The sequence below is a fragment of the Eurosta solidaginis genome, chromosome 1, assembly GCF_040869045.1.
Source record: "Eurosta solidaginis isolate ZX-2024a chromosome 1, ASM4086904v1, whole genome shotgun sequence".
NCBI lineage: Eukaryota > Metazoa > Arthropoda > Insecta > Diptera > Tephritidae > Eurosta > Eurosta solidaginis.
The window spans coordinates 230238082-230264552 of NC_090319.1; the positions used below are offsets into that span (position 1 = coordinate 230238082).

Here is a 26471-nt window from a genome sequence, read left to right on the forward strand (position 1 = left end):
TTGTAAATAAGGTCGCCGATGATTTCACAATGTCAGGTTTCGCGAGGCGAGGAAACTGGAGAGATCAGGGAGATAGCTGTTTATTTTGTTACAAAGCTCATCGATCTGTGGGTCTGGGCCTGTGGCCATTATTGTGCAGTCACCGGCGAAGGAAACGATAGTGACTCCTTCTGGTGGTGACGGTAGCTTTGATATGTAGAAGTTAAACAAAAGTGGGGATAGGACACCACCCTATGGCACCCCTTGTTTAATTCTTCTTGCTTTGGATGTTATGTTCCTGACTTGCACAGATGCTTGCCGACCAGACATATAATTTGCGGTCGTCCTTTTAAGACTTGGGAGAAGGGGAGACCCTCCCAAGTCTTGCAGTAACGTGCCATGGTTGACCGTATCAAAAGCTTTTGACATGTCTAACGCAACGAGGACTGCCCTATGGTGGGGGTTTCGATTTAATCCGCAATTTATCTGAGTACTAATGGCATTTAGCGCGGTGGTTTTGCTATGTAATTTTCGGAAGCCATGCTAATGATTGGCTAGTTGCAAATTTGAATTAAAGAAGGGAAGAAGAATGGCTTCAAGTGTCTTGGCTACTGGCGATAGGAGTGCTATCGGACGATAAGAATCTCCTATGTTATTTGGTTTCCCAAGCTTTAGTAGCGGGACTACCTTGGTCATTTTTCATTTTTCGGGGATGACAAAGGTGGAAAGGGACAAGTTGAAGACATGTGCTAGATAATTAAATCTTTGCCTAGGTGTTTTTGGCGTGGCTATGACGTCTGGGCCCACTGATTTAGATGGTTTAGTTTTAATAGTGCTTCGTCCCATTCAATGTGCGCGACCACTCACAAATTGTCATCAAAGTCCTCTAAAGGGAGTCCAAGGAAACTGGCTGTTTCAAAAGGGGTGGACCATAGGCAGCAGGTGTTAGAGGCGTATGTTCCACATTACAATTGAAAAGATGGTTGGTGTCATGTGGGAAAATATCGCATGCAGGACATACATTACCTATGTTGGGGTTGATTCTGGACAAGTAAGAGTTTAACCTGTTACAGTATCCAGAACGAAGTTAAGGCCAGGGTGACTCGTGTCTCCCTTGGTAATGTGCTTTCTTGTTCTGCAAGGGTGGGATATTGCATATTAATTACGGTGTTCACCGGGTGCGTCCTGACAAAGGCGTTTACCGATTCTGCGTGGATTTGGCTAAGGGCCTTGTAGTGTTCATATTTTCTTCATAACTTGTTCAATTTGAAACTTGTTAAAATATATATAAATAATTTAGAAGTTATCTGTTAAAAATCAAATTGTTAAAAAAGAAAATTTTTATAATAAATAAAATATAATTTGACTTGAAAAGATATATTGAATTGAAGCTTCTTGAGCTTCATTTGGCGATCCGGCCTTGGAGCTTTTTGCCGTGTGTAGTGTTGGATGTACGAAAATTTTCGACAAAGCGCGTTTGCAAAACGGATTGATTCATTAAAAAAGTGAACGTGTACGCGAGTAGCAGCAGCCTTGGATGTACGAATAGTTTCTTTAAAGCGCGTTTGTAAAGCGGAGTAATTCAGTAAAAAGTGAACGTGTATATGTGTATGCGATCAACAGCAACAACAATAACAGCAGTCAAAGGATAGGAGGGGTAAACCAAATCAAACCACCAAAAGTTTGTCATTGCGCAGGCGTAGCAAACGTGTCTTCAAGGTAAATTGTGTAGTTCGTCATTGTTGTAGAGGAGAAGGGCGGCTTTTTTTTAGGTGCAGCGCACATCAGCAGTTAAAGCCATTTAAATACGAAGAACGCATAAAAACAGAAAATCTACAAAATTTAAAAATTCCCTTTGGCATTATAAGGAAATCTTGAGAGAAGTTAAACAACGGCGTATAAACTTTATGCAACAAAAAGTTATCAAAAAATTTCGTTTCGGCAAAATTAATTTGGATTGGGTTAGTTTTAAAACAAAGTCAGCTTAAGAAACAAATAAACAATAAACACCAGAATATAACCAATAATATCCTTTACGCAATTTAACGTCATTTTCGAATTTTGGATTGTTTGTATTTGAAAAGCGTTAAGTCAAAATAACGTAAATAAATTTAACACAGAAAAAAAAATACACAAACATTGAATGTAGATTGCGTAAAGGATTTGTAGTGGTGTGTATATGGCATAACAAATAAATGAAATCATTCATTGTTATTGTCGTCGTGTTCGAAATCGATGTGAAACGTTGGCAGTCGTATTTGAATCGGCAACGTGGAAGAGATTCTGTGCCACAGCCACTACTACAGCACAAACAGCTGACGCTAAAGTAACAACAATAACAATACCAACAACAATAACAAGTATACTGAAACTAATTATATAATAATATTTATTCTTTTTTTAATATTTTTATATACATACGTTTTGTTGTTTTTGTAATTGAGTTTGTGTAAACTCCCTTTTCATTAATTCTCACGATGGTTGCGCGTACTCCCACCCGATATCCTTTATCATTAATCGATTTCACACATTCAAATAATACCAACAATATACAACATTTACCACAAACATCAGACGGTTTTGATACACATCAACACTCTGAAGTAGCAGCAACTTCGTTAGATTACCAACCTTTTGGAATGACCATCCCGAAGCATGGTTCATTCATATTGAAGCTCAATTCGCATCCAAAGATATTACCTCGGATAGTACCAAATACGAATATCTCATAATTTCACTTCGTCAAGAGGTGATTATGACAATATTTGATATTATTCAAAATCCTCCTTTGGAAAATAAATTTGAAAATTAAAAAAAAAGTCCCTCTGAATTATACAGATCGCTATTAGTGTTATCTGGTACTAATTTTAGCGGTGATCTATTAAAGAAATTTTGGCTACGAAAATTGCCCAAAAATCTAAATGTCGCTTTAACAGGGTCAAATGCTTCAAATATTCAGGATATGCTAAAATTAGCTGACGATATGTGGGAGGTTATGAGTAAAAATGAAATTTGTACTACTAATATAGCAATTACAAATTCTCAATTTGAAAAAACTGTAGAAAATTTAGTAAAAATTACTTCTTCAATGTGTGAAGGTTTTGCAAAGTTGTCTACGGAAGTTTGTTCTATGAAGCGGGCCATGGAAAATAGGTCGGTAAGAGCTTCCAGATCATTTAGTAGGAATCATTCACGAAATAGATCAAATTCTCGAAATTTTGTTTGTAGATATCACTACCGTTATGGCAGTAAAGCGAGAAAATGTGCCAAACCTTGCTCTTACAAACCACATGAATCTCAGGAAAACTAATTCCACCTATTACTTTGGCGGCAAGTAATGGGTTGGATGAAATTTCATTACGTCGCCTCTTTGTTTATGATAAAGACAATAGATTGCAATTTTTGATTGATAGTGGCGCAGAAATTTCCGTACTTCCTTTTTCAAAATTCAAAAATAATTTAAAATGTTCAGATCTATTTATGACGGCAGCCAACGGTACTCCTATAAAGACGTATGGTAAACAATTATTAAATGTTAATTTATGTTTAAGACGGGAATTTCCGTTCAGTTTCGTTGTAGCAGATATAACAAAACCAATAATTGGTGCAGACAATTTAGCAAAATATGGTCTATTGCTTGATTAAAAACTAAATGTTTGGTGGACCCTTTGACAAATATTTCCGTAAATGCAATATCAGGTTTTTTTTAAATTTGTTTGCCAAAAATATTTCCGGTAGACAACAAATATACAAAATTACTCAAAATGTTTCCATCACTAATATCTGATCCTGACTACCCTGCCCGTAAAACATTAGATTTAGTACGAGCCTATCATCAAATACCAATGGCGGAAGAAGACATTGGTAAAACTGCCATTACCACTCCTTTTGGTCTTTTTGAGTTCGTTAGAATGCCTTTTGGCCTAAGAAATTCTGCACAGACGTTTCAACGTTTTATTAATGAAGTGTTAGGTTAGGTTAGGTTAGGTGGTAGCTGCTCTGATAAGGATAGCTCACTTGGACAACACGAAGGTCCGTTGTGATACCACATACACCAAAAATAACGGTGACTTAGATCTAGCTACGTAGAAAATCGCTCCGAATAATACCTACCTCAACTTTGGATTAATCCTCGGGAGATCCAAGTGAGTCGCAATCGAAGTACTTTCGCCTAGTTCTGGTAAAAGCTGGGCAATCAAGCATAAAGTGATTTGATGATTCCACCTCATCATCCTCCATACAGTTGCAGCAGGATGGAGTTTCCAGTATATTGAGACGTACCGCATGGATACCCATGGGACAGTGCCCTGTCAAAACCCCAATGACCATTGATAGGTGAGCCTTAGTGAACCCAATTATTTCAGCAGACCTCCTGCCATCCACTTTCGGCCAGAAAGATCTTGCTACCCAGCAAGACGTGGTATCCGCCCAACATTTGCTGAGCTGACTCGAGGCCCAGCTATGGAGGAGCAATCCACAAGTGGCCAGCGGGATCCCGAAATCCCTACAGCCATCTTCATCCGGTTCAGTTGTACCGATGCGGGCTATGAGATCCGCTTGACAGTTACCCGGGATATCACTATGGCCCGGGACCCAGATAATCTTAATTGTAAAATAATTCGATGCAATCGCAAGCGAGGTCAGGCACTCCCAGACCACCCTCGATCGCACTGTAGTTGAGCTCAAGGCCTTGATAGCCGCTTGGCTATCAGAGTAGATGTTAAATTCCCTAACCGTAGTAGCACTGGATAGCATTCCATCAACCGCATCCTTAATCGCAGGAACTTCCGCTTGGAATACACTGCAGTGATCAACCAACTTAAACTTGCGGCTTAAATTTAGCTCTTGACAAAAGACCCCCTCACCAACCTTTCCATCCAGCTTCGACCCATTAGTGAACAAGTTAACCGGTCCCATGCCCCAGATAATTCCTCTTCCCCACTCCTCTCTCGGTGGAATGACTGTGGTGAAGGTTGTATAGGGAGCAGTTATCGGCATACAATAGTCCGTTCTGTCCGGGATAAAGTCGAAACTGGTAAGAAGGTTAGAGTGTCCGCGGTCAGAAAGTCCATATCCCATATCACGAAGCCTGACAAACGAGCTTGCCGCGGCCGCCTTTCCCGCAATATCTAGCGCCGTCCGTTGCACTGACACTAACATTTTGGAGGTACTCGCCGTGTCCAGTGCTTTCCACCAGACCAGCACCCCATATAGCAGAATCGGTTTGACCACCATCTCATAAAGCCAGTGTACTACTCCTGGCGAGAGTCCCCATCTCTTTCCGATAGCCCTTCTGCAGCAGTACAAAGCAATGGCGGCCTTCCTGGCCTGATCTTCCACATTGGGTCTCCAGGACAATTTCTTGTCCAAAACAATCCCCAAATATTTAACCCTATCAGAAAGTACCAACGGTACCCCTCCAATCGAGGGAGTTCTGAAATCGGGCATCTTATATCTCCTTGTGAAAAGGACTAATTCCGTTTTTCCCGGGTTGACCGCCAATCCACATGATTCAGCCCACCTAGCCACAGTATCCAGGTAGCCCTGCAGAACATCGCGCACGGTGCCCAGAAATTTGCCTCTGACTAGGATAGCGAGGTCATCTGCATAGGCAACCACCCGACAACCATTGGCTTCCAGCTCCACAATAAGCTCGTTGACTACCACAACCCAGAGGAGAGGAGATAGGAGACCCCCCTGTGGCTTGCCCCTGCACACCTTCCTCTTAATTATGGCCCCTCCCCACTCCGCTGCGACAATTCTGCCGCATAGAAGTTTGCTAATAAATTCAACCAGAGCCGCCTCGACTCCTAAACCCACCAGACATTGTTAAAAGCCCCCTCGACGTCTAGAAAGGCACCCAGAGCATACTGTTTGTCTTCTAGGGACCCCTCTATTTGCTTTACAATCGAATGGAGAGCCGTTTCCGTCGATCTGCCCTTGCAGTACGCATGCTGTGAAGCCGACAGTAACCCCCGAGGTATCCTTTCCCGTAGGTACAGGTCAATCAACCGCTCAAACGTCTTAATAAGAAACGACGAGAGACTGATTGGCCTGAGATCCTTAGGTGATACATGAGAGCTTCTGCCGGCCTTCGGAATAAAAATAACCCTAACCGTGTGCCAAGACTTCAGGATATAGTTAAGCCTGAGGCAGTTAGTATGGATGATGGCCAACTAGCGCCAGGATATCCCCAAAGACTTTTGAAGTTGCGCAGGAATGATTCCATCCAGGCCCGGATACTTATAGGGCTTGAACGACTCTATAGCCCAGGTTATTTGACTTTCCCGTATTGGAATGGCAGGCACTTCTCCATGGCTAACGACCGCCGACCATGCAGGCGAAAATCCCTGCGCAACTGGGACAACGGGAAAATGATTGTCCAGTAAAAGCCTTAGAGACTCCTCGCTACTCATCGACCAGTCCCCAACATCATCTCTCAGATACCCCAGAGGAGCAGGATTCCTAAAGAGTATTTTTCTAAGCCTCGCGGATTCATTGCAGCCTTCTACGTTTTCGCAGAAGCTTCTCCATGCATCTCGCTTGGCTATCCTTATTTCATATTTATAAATCCCCAGATTCACCTTATAGAGCTCCCAGTCCGAGGGCAATTTACTCCTCCTGGCTCTGTTGAAGAGCCGCCGACTGGAAGCTCTTTGGTCGTCAAGAGAATCCGACCACCAGGGCGGCCTGCCCTTCCCCCTGTAAGTTTTCAATGGGCAGGACAGCTGTAAGGCGATATTGCTTGCCGAGGTGAAGTTTTCCACCAGAAAGTCTATCTCAGATTCGGACAGGTCGCTCTCCCAGCTTCCTACAATACAAGTCCCAGTTAGTCCTTTTAGGGTTCCTAAAAGATATTTTACTGGGACGTTCCTCGTTCACCGAGAACTGAATATATCGGTGATCAGAGAAGGAGTTCTCGTTGAGAACTCTCCAGCGAGATATCCGACCTTCCAGTTCTCTACTAACCAGGGTGAGGTCCAGGACCTCCTCCCTTACCGCAGTAATAAAAGTCGGGTCATTCCCCCTATTACATATACAAAGTCCCTCATCTACAATAAAAGTAAATAAAGACTCACCTCTAGTGTTGGTATCCGAGCTTCCCCAGATACTATGATGGGCATTAGCATCGGCACCGATGATCACGCCAACACCTCTCCGCCTTGCTTCAGCGGTGATTTCGCCCAGTATCGCAGGTGGGGGCTCCGCTACGTCCCCGTGGGGCATATACGCTGGGATCACCCACATTTCATTACTTCCTCGCTCGAGACAGACCGTGGTTACGTCAGCATTGCTGAAATTAGAGAGAATAAAAGCCTTTCTTTATTTAACAAGCACAGAGGATCTAGGCCTACTTCCCTCCCCATGCACGAAGGTGTTGAATTTTTCAGTCCTTAATCCAGAAATCTTACTGCCTCTACTACTCAGCCTTTTTCAAGGCAGAGCAACAAATTTGCGGAAGCCGCCTTAGAGTGCTGAATGTTGATCTGACGGATTTCCATCAAAACCGCTCTTCTTCCGCACCCCATCCTTGACGGATTCGTGTTAGTCGTGTCCATTCTAAAAAGTCCCTCCCTCCGGAGCCGATTGTGTAGTCGCCCTTCAACGGTCTCGTGGTTATCTATGCTACGCAGGGAGGCCACGCGAGGGTTGACGCATTAGCTTATGAGTAATGCGTTCAGAGCCAGACCGGACGCAAAGCGGGGCAATTTTCAACCGCACCTACACCACCAATTTAACGGCGACGGAGCCGGAACCTACCTTGAGGCTCGCCACGGTTTTAACGGGACGTGGGCAGGTGCAGCATTAGCCTACCAGCCATTTCGGTAGGGTTTCATCCCGACCTACTAAGGCGGCAGAATACCGCACCTACCAGCCCAAAGTCATCAAGTCAAAATTTAATGTCAATAATCAAAAGCCCTAAACAATCCAGTTCGTCACCGTTGTGTACCGATCTTGACTCTTAAGGAGTCCTCCCTCCCCTGAGCTCGGCACAATGACTCAGGGGTGCGGGTTTTATCGAGTTGTCTTCTCTAGATCCGCCATTATCAGTAGAAGCAGGGGCACCTCTTGCAGGACGTGATAACTAACCACGAGTGACATTCGTCACTGTGGCCGGTCTAAGACTGATAACAGTCCCTTATCCAGAGCCTGGAACCACTTATGATATCCAAGCCAAGTATCTTAGCCCCTAATGAAGTGTTATCAGGCTTAGATTTTGTTTTTGTGTATCTAGATGATATACTTATAGCAAGTAGCAACGACGAAGAACATATGCAACATCTAAAAATAGTATTTCAAACTTTAGATGAATACGGCTTCAATATCAAGCCTAACAAATGCATTTTTGGTACGTCACAAATAGATTTTCTAGGATACAACATTTCTAACGAAGGCATTAAGCGAACTAACGAAAAAGTCAAAGTCATTCGTGAGTTTGAACGTCCGAAAACAGTTAACCAAATGCTACATACCTAGATTAGCAGCATACTTAAGCCCGATACATACAATGGTAACTTTTGCTTTGAAACAAAAGAGTCATAGCTTGAATTGGAACAATGATGCGATACAAAATTTTGAAAAGGTCAAAGAAATTTTTGCATCAAATACTCTTAAATCATTTTGATCAGAAAGCAGATCTTTCCATATCATATGTAGATGCTTCAGTCGTTGCTATAGCTTGAATATATTTCTCAATTCATCATATTTCAGGCAAAGAAAATATTGTAGCTGATATGCTTTCGCGCATTCCAGAAGTAGAACCTTTAGATACTGGTGAGTTTAATCTTAAAATATTGTATGAAGAGCAGAAAAATGCATTTTTAAAAGATTTTTTTAAAAACCCAGATTACTTACTTAATTGGCGCTTAACCATCTAAACGGTTATGGCCGTCCAACAAGGCACGCCAGTCGCTCCTTCGCTCCGCCAACCGGCGCCAATTGGTCACACCAAGGGAGTTTAAATCGTTTTCCACCTGGTCCTTCCAACGGAGTCGGGGCCGCCCTCAACCTCTGCTTCCATAGGCGGGTTCCGATAGAAACACTTTCTTGGCCGGAACATCATCTTTCATTCGCATAACATGGCCTAGCCAGAGCAGCCGCTGCATTTTAATTCGCTGGACTATGTTGATGTCTGCGTATAGCTCGTACAGCTCATCATTAAATCTTCTTCGGTACTCGCCATCGCCAACGCGTAAAGGTCCATAAATCTTTCGAAGAACTTTTCTCTCGAACACTCCCAAAGCCGCTTCATCTGCTGTTGTCATGGTCCATGCTTCTGCCCCATATAGCAGGACGGGTACGATAAGTGACTTGTAGAGTATGATTTTCGTTCGCCGAGAGAGGATTTTACTTTTCAATTGCCTATCTAGTTCAAATAGCATTTATTGGCAAGATTGATTCTTCGCTGGATTCGCTGTAACGAAATGTTTTACTATTTCGAAATTATGGCTGCCAACAGTAGCGTGGTTGCCAAGGCGCGTATGCGCTAACTCTTTGCTCCATGACAGCAGGTACTTCGTTTTGTCCTCATTCACCATCAAACCTATCTTTACCGCTTCTTTTTCCAGTTTGAGTAAGCAGAACTAACAACATCATCAGCATATGCCAGTAATTGCACGATTTTATAGAATATTGTTCCAGTGCGGTTAAGTTCTGCAGCTAGTATAATTTTCTCCAGCATCAAATTAAAGAAATCGCACGATAGCGGGCCACGAAGAGGTCTGAAATTCAGTTCGCTTTATATATAATTGATACTCACTGCGGCAGTTTCGTTATATTCTTTGCAGTCTTTGTTCCTCGGTGAGGTTCGCGTTGTTGAAGATATTTCTTCTTAAGGCAGTAAATCCAATTTACCTTGACCATGTTGTTTTGTTATATGTTCCGGTGAAATAAAATATATGTCTTCTTATATGTATAAGGGTCCCTGCTCGGGCGCCAATTGTAACGAACCCAGTTAGTCGGGGTTATAGCTGGGTATAACCCACCGAATGGGTTCGCCTATACAATAAAAGATGTTAGTTAAACGTTATATAAAAAAATGATGATTTATTTCAATCCTTCGGAAAATCTATATATATATATATAGTACATACGGATATATATATGTATATACGGATGTGATTATAATATGTTTAATCACCGAGTGTTTTACACGCCTCGGTGGTATGCCTGGTGAATATACGTAATCGGTGAGCGTTTTACACAACTCACCGGATCCCTAGTAAAATACGTAGTCGTCGAACGTTTTACACGACTCGGCGGTATACCTATCATAAACAGCTGAAGTTTGACACCACCAGCTGCTCTGTAGTGGATGTTCAACACAGCCCACCATATATCTCACTCTACGACTTCTAAGCCAAGAATTTGCCGCTTCTTTTATACGATTTTTGAGTGGCTTCCATTGATTTACAATAAAAGTTCTTATAACTAAGCTAAATATACCAAATATATATTTGTACGCATGTGTGCTCGCTATCGTTTGACAATTCCATTTCTCCTTGTTCGCTTATACGTAAGTATGTATGTTTGTGCATAATTATGTGAGTTGTTACACTCTGCGATAAAAGTTTTCATCTTCTATATATAATTTAATATGTATTATCATTGTTACGAACAGCCTGGCAGCATCACCATCAAGAGCTTTTCATTGCGACAAATAAAGCACATCATATGTCGATCGCCGATTGGTTCTTAAATAATGGCAAGCGACAAAGGGGAGAAGTCCGTAATTATTCATGCGGCGTGGCTAGCAACTGGCAAACGGGAGTATGAAAAATCATTCTGAAAACATCGCTTGAAACGGACAGCAGCAAACTAAAAATTTTTTAACCTACGGTAAAGTTTGTCAAATAATTGAAATAAATTTAAAGTATTTAATTGAAGAGTTTATTTATTTGCATACGCCGGGTTCAAGAAATTTAGTTCATTTTTTACAAAATTAAAAAATTTTTATCATAATTTGCTGCCGTTTCCTTAAATATGTCGACAAATACGGAATCGCAAAATCATATTGATGGACATACCGCTGCCAACTTTGCAGCTTTGAATGACACATCTGGAGGTCTGGAAATACACCAGAACGCTGAACGTAATATATTCTCCGGAGAAAATACCACTGCCAATCTTGCAGCTCCGCAGAATACGTTGCCGAGGCAACTTCAAGCAGAGTTAACGTCGGGCGCAAATACAAGTGCGTCAACATCGCTGGCATTTGCCAATGCCGACAACAACTGGTTTGAACGCAATATATTTTCCGGAGAAAATACCACTGCCAATCTTGCAGCTCCGCAGAATACGTTGCCGAGGCAACTTCAAGCAGAGTTAACGTCGGGCGCAAATACAAGTGCGTCAACATCGCTGGCATTTGCCAATGCCGACAACAACTGGTTTGAACGCAATATATTTTCCGGAGAAAATACCACTGCCAATCTTCCAGCTCCGCAGAATACGTTGCCGAGGCTACTTCAAACAGAGTTTACGTCGGGTGCAAACACAAGTGCGCCAACATCGCTGGCATTTACTTTGGCCACCAACAACTGGTTTGGAGAGGCTACCGGAGAGCAACTACGGCCATCTACTAACGGATCGAGTAAAGTGACCGCCATCAATTCATGTGCACCACCATTGTCCATACATCGTCATGCCAGCCGTAGTGACTCAGTATCTTCCACTAGTTCGCGATCGGTGCAGCTTAAAGCACAAGAATATCGGCGCACAGCTGAACTACTTCAAGAACAGGGGGAGATACTCAAGCAGAGGGAAGCTCTGGTAGTACAAGAACGTGAACTCTTGGATCGCATCGAAACAATATGCTTGGATGATGACGCTAAAGCCGTATCAGAGCAACCGCGCGAATGTTCGACCTTGATTCCAGTCAACTTTAATGCGAACCAACCCTTTAAATCGCATGTATCGAATTCAGCATGCGCATCGAAAGTAGGTCACCTAAATACAGGTAATGGTGTTTTACTTGAAATTCGGAGAAGCCAACCGGGAGCTATCAACCCACCGGCAACTGACATACAGACATTATTAAATAGAATATCGTGTTTGGAACAACAGCTCCGAATGACATCTGTAACGAATCAGGCTAGCTTTCCTCTGCAAAACTCATCAGTACCTCCTGCTGATCTACCATTCACTACGGCATGCTCCATGGTTTCTCCTCATCGATTAACCAGAGAGCAAATCGCCGCTCGAAGTAGCATCGCTAAAGAAATACCTAAGTTCGATGGCAAGCCATCAGAGTGGCCACTCTTTTACGCCACTTTCAACCAAACAACTGAGATATGTGGGTTTTCCGATGCGGAGAAACTTTTGAGGCTCCGAAAATCTCTAGAGGGCCCGGCGCGCAATGCGGTAAAGAATCTATATCTGCATTCTTCCTGTGTACCACAAATCATCTCAACTTTAAGAATGCGGTTTGGTCGTCCCGAACTAATAATCAATGAACTCCAAAATCAGATCAAGGAGTTGCCACTTCCTTCAGAAAGTCAGCTTGAAACTATAGTAGATTTCGCCATCGCTGTGCAAAATATATGTGCAACTATGAAAGCATCAGGGCTAGATAATCATTTGACCAATCCGGATCTGGAGCAAAAACTAGTATCGAAGTTACCCGGACTATTACCGGCGTACTGGGGCATGCACAAGCAAGGTCTAACGAATTGCAATCTTCAAATTTTCAGTGATTGGCTCTTTCAACTGGCACAAGGAGCCAACTGTGTGCTCGTACCAACTGAGCAAACAAAGATGAGGAAACGTGGTTCTATTAATCACCACACAAAATCGGTAAGCTGTATCGTGTGTAGCGAGGATTGTAGTTCTTTGTCTAATTGCACCTCTTTCAAGGATATGGCGCGACCTCAAAGGTGGGACACTGTACGTCGAAATAAATTGTGCTACAAATGCTTGAGGAAACATACAGTTTATGACTGTACATCTAATAATACATGTGGGGTAAATGGCTGCACGCGGTACCACCACCCACTATTGCACAGCGAGTCCGCACCTATTAGTGGAAATCATTCGTCTAACGTTACAAACAAAACACAAACGGCTAACATTAACTCTCGATAACTTAAGTGAGGGGAATACTTTTTTCCGTGTATTACCTGTAATTTTGCATGCAGGCGTTAACACAGTGTCGACATATGCGTTTATAGATGATGGGTCCTCTGTTACCCTCATCGATGAAGAGCTTTTGAAAAGACTGGACGTAAGAGGCACACCGCAACCTCTTTGCTTACGGTGGACAGGCGACACGCACCGCTATGAGGATGACTCCGTTATGGTCGACCTAGCCATATCTTCCAAGAATGGCAATGAAAAGTTTCCATTAAAAGCTGTACGTTCCGTAAAGAAACTAGAATTGCCTACTCAATCTCTAGACGCTTTGCAATTAAAATCAAGTATCTTAAGTATCTAAGGGATATTCCATTGCATTCTTATCACAACGCAGTGCCGCAGCTTTTGATCGGACTAAACAATGCTGCTCTTGGCCTTGCAGTAAAGTCTAAACAAGGTGGTGATAATTTTCCTATTGCCGAAAAAACTAAGCTAGGGTGGACCATCAAAGGCCAGGGGTCACCGCCACTCCAAGTCACAGGACAACATCTTTATCACATATGTGATTGCTCTGAGCATAAAGAGTTGATACAAGTCGTTAAATCATTTCTATGCCTCGACAATTTAGGCGTGGTAGCTAACGACGCAGCTCTGATGTCCAAAGAGGAGCAGCTCGCCGCCCAACTACAAGAGCAACTCACGGTTCGAGTAGGTGAACGATTTGAAACCGGACTGCTTTGGAAGCACCCGAATGTGCGGCTACCAGACAGCCTGCCTATGGCAAAATACCGGGCTCAATGTTTACTAAATAAAATGCAGCGCGACCCTAAACTTTCAGAGATACTTCAAGCCAAAATGGTTGACTACCTTCGAAAGGGATATGCAAGGCGAATAACACCAGAGGATACTGCCGTCGAAAGTTATTGGTATTTGCCAGTATTTGCCGTGTGTAATCCAAATAAGCCAGGCAAGGTTCGCCTTGTATGGGACGCTGCAGCTAAAGTAAATGGCGTATCACTCAACTCTCTATTGTTCACCGGTCCAGATCTGACAACGCCACTGCTATCAGTTCTTTTCAAGTTTCGTCAAAAACATTTCGCCATTTCCGCCGATATTGAAGAAATGTTCCATCAGGTACGAATCCGTTCTGAGGACCAAAATTTTCTCCGACTCCTCTGGCACGAGCCAAGAAAACTCGAGCCAACTCATCTTATTATGTCAGTGATGACATTTGGGTCCAAATGTTCGCCAAGCTGCGCACAATTCGTTAAAAATAAAAATGCAACTGACTTTCAGAATGACTTCCCTAATGCCGCGAGATGCATACTTGAAAACCATTACGTGGACGATATGTTAGATAGCGTGGACACTGAAGAAGAGGCCGTTCACCTCGCGCTCGATGTTAAACGTGTCCATGAAAAAGGGGGGTTTCATATCCGCAATTTTCTTTCGAACTCGGACAAAGTACTGGAAGCCCTAGGTGGAAAGACGAATGAATCTCTTTGCCTCAACTTTAGTTTCTCCAGGCTGTCTCGAAGCCTTCATTTGTCAAGGGACATTTCTTGACGATGTCCTTTGCCTCACCTTGTGTCTTTTGGTTAAGGTGGAACAACTTTTCTACCAGGCTTAGGCGTCTGTTATATTAGTAGATGGCCGTGAACAGGTCCCGAAATGTTGGCCAAGATAGGTAGTCACCCTTGAATACCTCAGTATCGCAAGCTGGCAGGCGGATACTAGTTTCGCGCGCGCGTTCTCCTTCAGGTCGAACCTCCCTATCTTTTTCCTGCATCAATTTAGCTTGAAGTTCATGTTGGACAGCCATTTCAGGAATACGGCATATGCCGCCTTATGCTTGATCTTGACCGCTAAAATCTGTTTTGCTTCAAGCGTGTCAGAGTCAAGTAACTCATCGAGGGCGGGCTCTGTTTTTTTCCCACTTAGTTTGCAGCTCTTTTTGCTGTATTGCAAGAGTGTGTACTGTGTGCAGAGCCGCACTTATATCATTAAAGTCGGTCTCGAACTGGGTTATTCGATCGGCCAACCTGATATGAGCTTCCATATTTCTGGATGAAAAGTTGTTAGCGAATTAATTGAGGAATATAAGTTTGAATAAACTTAGCGAGTCACCCAACCAAATACAAAAAAACCCTTTATTTAAGGATTTCAATTTGTTTATTTTTTCACTGACTGCAGCTTATTTTGTGTCGAAAAATCAGGGAGAAGGGGAGACCAAAAACAACGTCTTTTGTGGAAATAAAGGGGCCACTCGCCACTTCAACGTTCAAATTTGTTATAAATAAGTGCGCGCGCTGATATAAAACCGACGAAAAGTGTAAAAACGTGTAATAAATCTTGTGCGAAAAACGGAGAAACTGTGTAACAAAAATTTATTTGAAAAATAGTGAAATTAACGTGATGCAAAAAGAAAAATGAAAATTGCTGCAATCGAATGTGAGGTTATGTGCACCTCTTCCTTGTGCTGGGTCCGGAGAGCCTTAACGCTGGTGGGGGGACAGACCAGATAGTCACAAGGAATCTAAACACAACGTTAATATTTCGCGTTTGCACTTTTTCTTTTCGACACCAAAAAAACTTTTTTACACTTTTCGCGGTTAAATACAATCACTTACGCGTGCGGCACTTTGAATCGATTTTATACACGGTTTTATTTAATTTTATAACCAAAAAATGTGGCAAGAAATATTGCACTTACTTTTATTGGCGATATGCTGGTTTGGCGTGGCAAGTAGCTTGTTGTGCTGCAGTGGCTTCCACTGGCTGTCGCTTGCTCAGTTTTTGACGCTGTTGTGAAATAATAACGTTCAAACTTTTTGTGGTATAGCTGTTGGTTTTGGCGAAATTCTCCGGATAACTTTTTATGGAAATTTCTGCAATTTCGGTGCGGTCAGCTATGATCTTTTGTTGTGGACTGTAATTTAGGTGCTGTATTTCAAATTCCTGGTGAAGATGGACCAAATGTTCGGCCGGGGTGCGTCTGCTCCTGAGTCGGTGGGCGCAACGGGGTCGATCTCAGTGGGAATATGGCGTGTGGAATAGAGAAACAAACAGATAGACGAGATTTCTCGTTATAATGGGTGAACTGTATTGGGTGAATATATAAAATAACCTGGTTACAATATTACCTGAAGATCGTGGAAGAACGGTAGAGATCGGTGGCGGCAGATGTGAGCTGGTTGGCTGTATCGAAAGCGACAACCGTTGACCCGCAAAATCCTCCGTTTGGGAGGGGAACATCAACCCCGACATGCATATGCATGAGTGCTGACAAAAGGCACCCATACACGTACATGTACATGCATACATATGCATATGGCGGTGATGGTGTGGGTGGTTATAAATTAAGTCGAGTATCGAATTGCAGAGTTGCATTAAGAGGATCGCAATCAGATGCGGAAAAGTTAGGCATCCTGCCTAAACAGGCGCGATTTATAGTAGATGTTGTATTCGAATTAGGTGATACTGAATTATAAGCAGCGGCTTCCCCAGAAACAGCGTATGAGATGGTTTTGGGCGGAGGTGAACTAATTGATTGCCGACGAGCAGTCTCACACCGTTTACAAAAGAAATTCCCGCCTGCATTCAGTAAGTACTCCAAATCTGCCAACAACAAGCCAACACATTCCAAGTGGAAGAAGTCAGTACACTTAGCGCACTGCACTTTGGACTGAGCCGCGCGAATAACTCTCTGCCCACAAACACATGGCATGATAGGGTTTTAGCAAAGGCAGATTTGCTCAAAACTAAGGCCTTTGATTGTTATTATTTAATATCAGTCAGTAAATGAATCTTTCCCTTTTCACAGCGATATTTAACTGAGAAAACCGTTTGTTTGTCTACGTTTAGCAACAATTAACAAAATAAATCAATAATTAAATAAAACAATAATAAAATTTTTACACAAGGAGAGCGCCCAAAATACGGCCGCACTCAACGACGATTATATTGCATATAAGTACATAGATTGGCTCTTTGTAACTACTAACTAATAAGTCGATAGAGAAAAATGCAATTTCTGACTTACAGGTAATTTGAAATTCCACAGCCCAACAAACGCGATCCCCAGCCAGATATATGGTCAAACTTACTTAATCCGAATACATACCGGATGACATGGTTGAATGCTACATCAATTTTGTATGCAGACTGGGAACTCAACTTGCTGTACACTAGCTAAGAGTACCAAATTATCGGCATAATTAATTGTATGGCAAGCTTTCTACTAACGTTGATGTGTAAAAATTGCAGACATTCGCAGGTTCCTCATAACATTATACACCTTACTAACAACAGAATTTACATGACCGTCGCAAGTCAAAGTTGTATAATGAAGCCAAGAAAAGTTACTTTGGGTACTAGTTTTAGGTCTTTGTTGACAACGTACACAGGTGGTATATTTTGGAAATCTATTCTCTTTTTTGCTATAGGCAGCACATAAGATTTATGACTATTTAGACATAAGACAACATCGAGCATATATAAGTTGTGTCCTCATGATTCCCGGATAGATATAGCTGTATGTAAGCATATGCATGCATGTGCTTATGCTGACACATATATAAAATATCGTTAGTAAAAATACTGAACAGTAGCGGCCCAAAATAGATTCTTGCGGTACCCCAGTAAACAACGGTTTTAGACCAGAAGTTTCGGAGCCCATTTCGACACGCTGAGGTCTACCCGTCAGATAGCTCCGCATGAGACGCGTTGCGGACTCCCTAAAACAAAAAAAATGGTTTAGCTTCATACAAAGCAAGTCATAATTCACCGAGTCAAAAACGTTCGAAAAGTCAAGTCAGCAGTATCTCGAAGACTTTTGAGAGAGCAGGCAAGGTGCTTATAGGCCGAAAATCGCTGGGACAACACGCGGACTTAGTTTTGGCGATGGGTGGAACCGTGCAACTTTCCACCCATCAGGGAAGCATGAAGTTGTGATGCTGTGATTCAGAATATGGGTAAGAGTTGGCATATGGTGCAATTAATTTCACAAATTTTATGGGTATGTTGTTTTCTCCAATTGCATTCGAACTTGTCTTACAAATGCATCCAACCACATCATATCCCGACACATTTTTAAACTCAAAGGCTTCCCAGACAGGCACGACAGAGGAAGAACAGGTTGAGGAACTAGTACCAACACAAGGCAGGGAAACGGCAAACAAATGCATCATTTAGGAAGTCAGGACAGAGGGAACAATCAAAACTGTCACTTACATGTACACGAAGATTTTTTAAATTACGCCACAAAACATGATTCGGCAATGATCCAACATTGTACTAAAATATTTATACTTCTCTCGCTTTATAATGGTAGTGGTCTCGTTTCGGACAACGCGAATTGGTTTCATTGCTGTGCCTTTTCCAAATGGAGTACATATCTCTTATTGCGCTGCCACAAGAATTACCACGATAGGTACGTACCGGAACAAGAGCCGTATATAGATATGCCAGGACTTCGTTCAAGAATCTTAATTTTTCATGTACCGAGCTCAGACCGCAAAAAACCGACGAGGTAATTTGAGCAAAATTATTAACGTTCAGCATTGGTAATATTAGAAAAAGGACGGACTATAAACTATATCATTGTCATGAAACTTAACGCCAAATGAACAGAAAATTCTTCCATGGTCCTAGACAAACGCCGATTGATTAAACTTTAAAACAATTGACATATCGGACACATTGAAATAATCGATAAGACGAGCACTTCAATTTTGCCCAAACCTTTTGAGAAACAGCCATGTTAACTACACCAAAACCAACACCGGAAACAACGCTTAACAAGAGAATGCTATACACGTAACTACATACAATTTTTACATTAAAATCTCCACATATAATAAAATCAGTAAAATAGCAACCGAGGGCAACATTGTAAAATATAAATTTATGAGGATTATAGACGCACGATAAAAGAACTTTGTACAATGAACTATACACTTCAACTAACAAATGCTCAGTACACCTATCAGAAATACCTGATATTAACCGAGTTCTAAGATTCTTTCTACAATATATAGCTACACCTCCACCATTTTTATCCTTCCTATACAGTACGTAGTCCTATACATTACGTAGTCCTATACAGTACGTAGTCCTTTATGTCTTTGACTTCAGGTATAAATCAGGTTTCGCAGACGCCAATGATATCAGCAGCTCAAACAACATCCATCTTTTCTATGCTCAGGCTATGCGCGTTAAAATGAACAACATCGAACTCTCATGCAGATTAAAATTACCCTGTATTCCATGAGATGCCAAAGTAACGGCGGATTTCGTACACCTACGGTAGTCGCCAAAACCTCGGAGAGTGCGATTCCCATCCAGAGGCGAATGAAATTTAATAATTGCTGCATTTACTCCAGACGCACCGGCTTTGACGGAAAAATGTATCTAGTTTGTGGAGACTGAAAGTCAATGGACAGACAAACAAGGAATGCTTTTCAGGCTTTCTCCTTCCTTGAACGGAACACCGAATGCGACAGCGTCAGCAGAAATGTCAGGAGTCGATCTATTTTCAAAGCTTTTTGCAAAATCCGCCTTTAACTCTTCGACATCTGGCTCAGGCTTCTCCAGCTTATCATTCAGCAATAGTATACGCTCCGATGATTCAGCGACAGCAGCAGAAAGCGACGAAATCTTCTCTTCGATCCGTTTTGTGAGTTTAGTTTCCACATCAACAATTCTCTAAGAGATACTCTCGATCTAGCACCCGTAACTGATCGGTCGGTTGCTGCACCTTCGATTCTACTCCCTTCAGTGTATTTTGTACAGCTGTTAGAGTGACAATTGTTTCCTCATTAATTTTCAGAGTTTTAGATGTGGGATACCCTTTGCTCAAGCGGCGTTTCGGAGCTGGGGGAGGGCGAAAATGAAATTTTTTCTAAATTTGTCTTAGATACCTTAGTATCTTAGGTCACCTTAGTATCTGTCAGTTGTTGACTGGCAACCCTGTTCACTGTGCAAACTGAATGGTGATTTGACAATTACCTTTGTCGTCTTTCTCTTCGCATTGGCGCAGTAATAATGTTTAAATTTTATGCGTGTCACAACGTACAATTTTAAATTTTTTAGTTTTAATCTTGTTAATGATCCTGCCAAACGAAGTTTTGAGTGTTCACAGCACTAAAATTTTATGCTACGTGCCTGTCTCTTGTCTCATTAATATATTATGTTTGTAAATACAGTAACTTTATTATTTTTATGCAAACGATATTTATTGATCATCTTACTACGCACAGAGTTTTTAGTATATAGAAGGAGATTAAATCTTCTTATGCCTGGGGTTTCAGTGTAAGTTTAAACTCCAGTTAAAGTTGAATAGAGTTTTAACCTTGCAAATTTGTTCGATAACATAAAATTGTGCTGTTTATTTCAGCTTAAATGGCCAAAGTGGCAAGGTTAAACTCTAGTCAACTTTAACTGTAGCACTGGAAAACCAGGCATTAGTGCACAGACAATACATACAAACAGACATATGTACATGCAAACATACCAAAAAATGGAATTTTACTTTAAGATTTTTAACGAAATGTTTAAAATTTTAACGAAATTTTTTTTCCCCCAGAGATGTAGATAGATATATAGATAATTTATAGAGGATAGCACTGCGTCCATTTGTCTATTGTGCTCTCATCTCCTTCACAGCACCTAATCCAAGCCGACTTCCCTGATGAACCCTAGAAGTTTGCTTGTCTTGAAGGAATGAATGTGGGAATGATCTGGTCATGGTGTGCTCATAAACTTAGCCCTACGTCTTGAGATTGTGTCAAATCGGCATGTGTTATTCGATTGTATGCCCAGCTTCTGTATATGGCTTTAGGGTTCTTATTATTTTTATTTAACTTTGTATTTTAGTTACTTTGAACTTTGTAATTTTAAAATGTTTTAACAATATTTTAATTTTCAATATTGATTTTTCAATTTTGAAAAATTTACATTATGGTGAAAAATTTAAAAAGATATTGACGCATACATTTAGGCGTATTCTTTGTTGAATAAAAGTTTCTTTATATATATAATTAAAAGTGGTTTCAATCACCACAATGGCTGTTCAGTCTACAATGTCCTGTAAGAATAGCTGTTAGGATTCTTAGGTTATCTTTCGAGAGGCCTATTATTGCACTATATAAGATCCTAACAGTAGATTAGAAGGTCTCAAATCTGGCGTATTGCGCCAGTGTTCTACTCTCTTTTCCCTTTCTTCAACTAATAAATTCCCCCTATTTTCTTGTGGCCCACTGGCAGGAACGGCTTGGGACCGATGGGTCGTGCAGTTGCTGCCTCTTTGGCAAGGTTGTCCGCCTGCTCATTACCCTCTACTCCCCTGTCGCCTGGGACCCAGGCCAACAGGACTACGTTGTGTGCTCCTAATTTATTCAGCTTTTCTACGCACTCAAGGACTAGCGCTGACTTTATTTCGAAAGCCGAAATTGCATTGAGTGCGGCCTGACTGTCACAGAGTATGGTAATAGTTTCATTGGATTATCCGCGCTGAAGGTTCAGGTCAGCGCACTGACTTATGGCGAATACTTCCGATTAAAAAATGCTCGGGTGTACTCCCAGAGATATTTATATTTTGGCTCTGGGTCCGAAGACTCCGAATTCCATCCCCTCTGGCGTCATGGAGCCACCTGCGTGTACCATACGATCTTGTGTAGCCGGTGGATGCTTTTCAGTTTCCTTTAATTCCATGTAATCTTGTTACTTAATTCTACTTTGTATATTTTCTCAAAAACTACCTGCCTGAGGATATCATCTCTCGGGAGTTGAGAGATTCGAATCTTCTCAATTCCTCCACGTTCCGTGACGTTTTAACTTTACCATTGCCCGAGCCCTCTTTGGCGATATTCAGGAGGGTTCGCTTGGCTGACTGCTCTATCGCTATGTGTATCGGGGTTAGGTTGAGGATAGCTTCAAGCGCCGTTGTGGGGCATGTGCGCATAGCTCCCGTAATGCACACACACGCCAGTCGTTGAAGTTTTGTTAGCGCTTGCCTCGTCGTCGCTCGAGTTGTCCTCGATGCCCAGGCTATCGAGCCATATGTTATCATGGGTTTTACTATCATGCTATAAATCCATCTTAGAACATTTGGGCTGCAGCCTCTTGATTTGCCCGCTAAACTTTTGTATACCATGATGGACTTCGTGGTCCTAGTTGTCATGGAGTCGAAGTGTTTCTTCCAGATGAGCTTGGTGTCAGAGGTGACCCCCAAGTATTTCACTACGGTTCCATATTATGGGCTGGTGGAGGGGGATGATGCATTCTCAACCATTTATGTATGTTGCATTAACTTTGCATAAATATGTATGTCAAGCTGATATGAAATGAAAATACATAATTTCATACATCCCAATGTTAAATAAAGCTAGCGAATGGTGGATTTTTTCACTATTCGAACTAATTCAACTTCTATATATATACTAGCTGACCCCGGCAAACTTCCTTTTGCCCAAAATCAAGTGCGCAGAAAAGCATGCAATAATTAGTACCATGTGGTCGATAGCAAATACCACCTAAGTGATAGAAGTTAGGCTGTTATCGCTTATGACTACATGGTACTAAATGCTGCACACTTTTCTGCGCACTTGATTTTCTTTTAGAGATTTTTGGCGATGGAATTTTAGCTGAGCGAAAGTTGGAATTGCTGGCTGGTGTTACTGAAGTTAACACACTGTTTCGTTATACCGTGGCGCAATGGTGCCACTAACAGCAGTACCACTACAGACTCATCTTCGACATAACATCAATTCTCAACACTTCAACTCAATTCCGCCAGTAACGCCAATAACTCTTCTGTGCTAATCTACTTAGTACTTAGTACTGGTATTATGATAGGGAGACATCTGTAATTCGGTAATCGGAAGTAGCTGTTAGTCAAAACTTCATCACCCAATGCCGCCAATAACACTGTTGTGACGCCACCTATGACTGGTAATAAATAGCGTTATTAGCGGGCGACATCTGTAATTCGGTAATCGAAAGTTGCTCCTAGTCATAAAATGCGACCTACGAACATTATAACATGAGGGGGCGACATCTGTAATTCGGTAATCGGAAGTTGCTTTTAGTCAAAACTTCACCACAATACCGCCAATAACACTGCTGTGGCGCCACCTACGACGGGTAATAAATAGCGTTATGAGCGGGCGACATCTGTCATTCGGTGGTCGAAAGTTCCTGCTAGTCATATAATGCCACCTACGAATATTATAGCATAAGCGGGCGACATCTGCAATCGAGAGTTGCTGCTATTCAACACTGTGCGTAATACGCGAGCATGGGATTCACTACGTGGAAAGAAATTTTTCTCATATAAAATAGCATGGTTAATCCGACACACGCGAAGTAATGGCATGAAATATTGCCTGATAGCATGTTTTGAACCTTCTTGTTACTTCTAGTCACCCAGCGGTATAAAAATAGCATGGTTTTGAACCTTCTTATTACTTCTAGTACCCAGCGGTATAAAAAATACTCTTTACGAATGCCCTTATCAAAACCTTTCATTTGATATCCATATTGCATAAACACATTCTAGGGGTAGTCGGGTCAACGTTGTGGGCTATATCTCGAGACCCTAGTCACCCAGAGGTTTGAAAATTGTTCTGCAGTAAAGCACTTATCAACAGCTTTCATTTTATATACATATTGTATGAACACATTCTAGTGGTACCCGGGTCCACGTTTTGGTCTCAAGACCCTAGCCACCCAGCGGTATGAAATATATAGCCTATTCGGGTACCTAGATAATATATATACAAAATTTTATAAAAGTCGGTCCAGTAGATTTCAAGTTTTAAGCATCTGGACATACACTACAATTCGTTTTTAATGACTGGTAATAAATAGCGTTATGAGCGGGCGACATCTGTAATTCTGTAATGGAAAGTTGCTCATAGTAATAAAATGCCACCTACGAATATTATAACATGAGCGGGCGACATCTGTAATTCGGTAATCGGAAGTTGCTGTTAGTCAAAACTTCACCCCAATGCCGCCAATAACACTGCTGTGACGCACTTACGACGGGTAATAAATAGCGTTATGAGCGGGCGACATCTGTCATTCGGTAGTCGAAAGTTCCTGCTAGTCATATAATGCCACCTACGAATATTATAGCATAAGCGGGCGACATCTGCAATCGAGAGTTGCTGATATTCAACACTGTGCGTAATACGCGAGCATGGGATTCACTACGTGGAAAGAATTTTAGTGACACTAAGTGATACTCACATCACTAGTCTGATGCTAAGTAAATGAAACCACAACAACAATAAAGCAGGCAGTCACTTGTATCTACATAAAGGAATCAATCATTATGTCTATACATATGTACGTACACGCAGCGGAGAAGCAACGCACAACCACATGCAAATATCTGAGATACTCCCGAAAGTATGCAATAATTGTGCAAGTATCACTCATGCATCTGTAGTTATAGCTGATAAATAAGTAGTAGATTCTAGAAATAGAAACGCCTAGAAGTAGGCGAGCGACACAGCACAGAATATAAAAGCAGCAACCGTAGAGGCACGAAAATCAGTTTGATTTAAGACGCTATCTGGCGAGCAATGGAAGTGTTATTTTGAAAGTATTCTAATAAAGGTCATTTCGCATTATTGAATATTGGAGTTATTTATTCAACATTTTAGTGATTCGAACGTTAGCAGAAGGTTGTAAATAATATGAGTTCCAGCAAATTCGTTACAATTGGTGTCAGAAGAGGAATTGTTGAATAAATTCCAGAGGACAACAAGGACATGGCAAAGTTAAGTGAATTGAAGATCCAGCAACTGAAGGATGAGTTGGAGAACCGTGGATTGAATACAACCGCTATTAAACTCGAACTTCAGGCACGAGTACGAGAGGCAATGGAAGCAGAAGGAATTAACGTGGAAGAGTATGTCTTTCATCTTGATATCGACGAGACAACAACAAAAATTGAAGAGAAAAACGAAACCTCGCAGACAGTTACCAGCACAGACTTGAACGCGATTTTGGCAGCAATATCTGCACAAACATTGACAGTAACATCCAAGATGGAAGCACAGGAGACACGCATAACAGAAATGTCATCACAAATATCCACAAATATGTCAGCAAAGCTCGAAGAACAGAACACATATATGGCATCCCAACTGGAAGAGCAGAAGACATATCTGGCATCCCAACTGGAATTACAGGAGGCACGTATTTCAGAAATGACGTCGCAAGTGTCATCTCAACTGGAAGACCAAAAGACATATATGGCATCTCAATTGGAAGCGCAAGAGGCACGTATATCTGAAATGTCGGCAGAAATTTTGGAACAGGTATCATCAAAACTGGAAGCGCAGGATGCAAAAATTGCTCAATATTCGAACACTTTGCATTACGCAGTCTGCGCTTCTCGGATCCTATACCGACTTATAAAGCTCGTTGCTTATTGATTAACTTAAAATCATTGCAGAACAGGAGGACAATTTTATTGCTGTCCTTCGTTTTCGATTTGTTACGTGGGGTTGTTGATTGCCCTGTGCTCATGGAGAGGATTTTCATTAATATACCGGCTAGAGCTCTTCGTGCTTCTGAGTTCTTTCATATTGGTGTTCTTAGGGCTCTTTATGCGCAGAATGCTTCAATTACTAAAGCCTTAATTGAGTTCAATAGAATTTCTAAATTTTGTAAGATAGATTTTTCTTGTTCGAAAGATGGCTTTCTGAGTATTTTAAATACTTTTTATACATAAGGTAATTTATATTAACATCGTTAACTACTTTACACTTTTATAATTCGCCTATAAGATTCTTTTTTAATTTGCTTAAATAAATTTCAGGCAGAAGTAGATGATTTAAAAGGTCGTATGGAGCAGTTACAACCAAATCGAACAGCTGTTTCAGCAAGCAATCCAAAGGTAAAAACACCATCCTTTGACGGTTCTGTTCCTTTCCAGGTCTTTAAGCTACAGTTTGAGAAGACCGCAGCAGTGAACAACTGTAATGCTGAAGATAAAGTTGCAGCTCTATTCGTAGCATTGAAGGGGCCAGCAGCCGAAATCCTACAGACGATTCCCGAAGGAGAGCGGAACAACTATATAACATTGATGGCCGCTGTCGAGAGACGTTATGGAAGCGAGCATAGAAAACAGATAGGCCAAATGGAGTTACTAAACCGCTTCCAGAGGCCTGGTGAAACATTGCAAGAGTTTGCGTCGGATGTTGAAAGGCTGGCACATTTAGCGAATGCGGACGCACCCGTGGAATATACCGAAAGGGTAAAAATCCAGAGCTTTATTAATGGAATACGGGATATCGAAACTAAGCGAGCAACATACGCAAACCCAAAACCTACATTCGCAGAAACGGTATCACATGCTCTGATTCAGGAAACAGCACCGCTTCTGTGTAAGCCAGCGTCCAAAG

At 41.7% G+C, this 26471-nt stretch overlaps 1 protein-coding gene across 4 annotated transcripts in view; it reads left to right on the plus strand.

The window, feature by feature from the left end:
• Patr-1 (Protein associated with topo II related - 1) overlaps window positions 1–26471 on the plus strand; it is a 308440-nt gene that overhangs the window by 95484 nt on the left and 186485 nt on the right. The window lies entirely within an intron of this gene.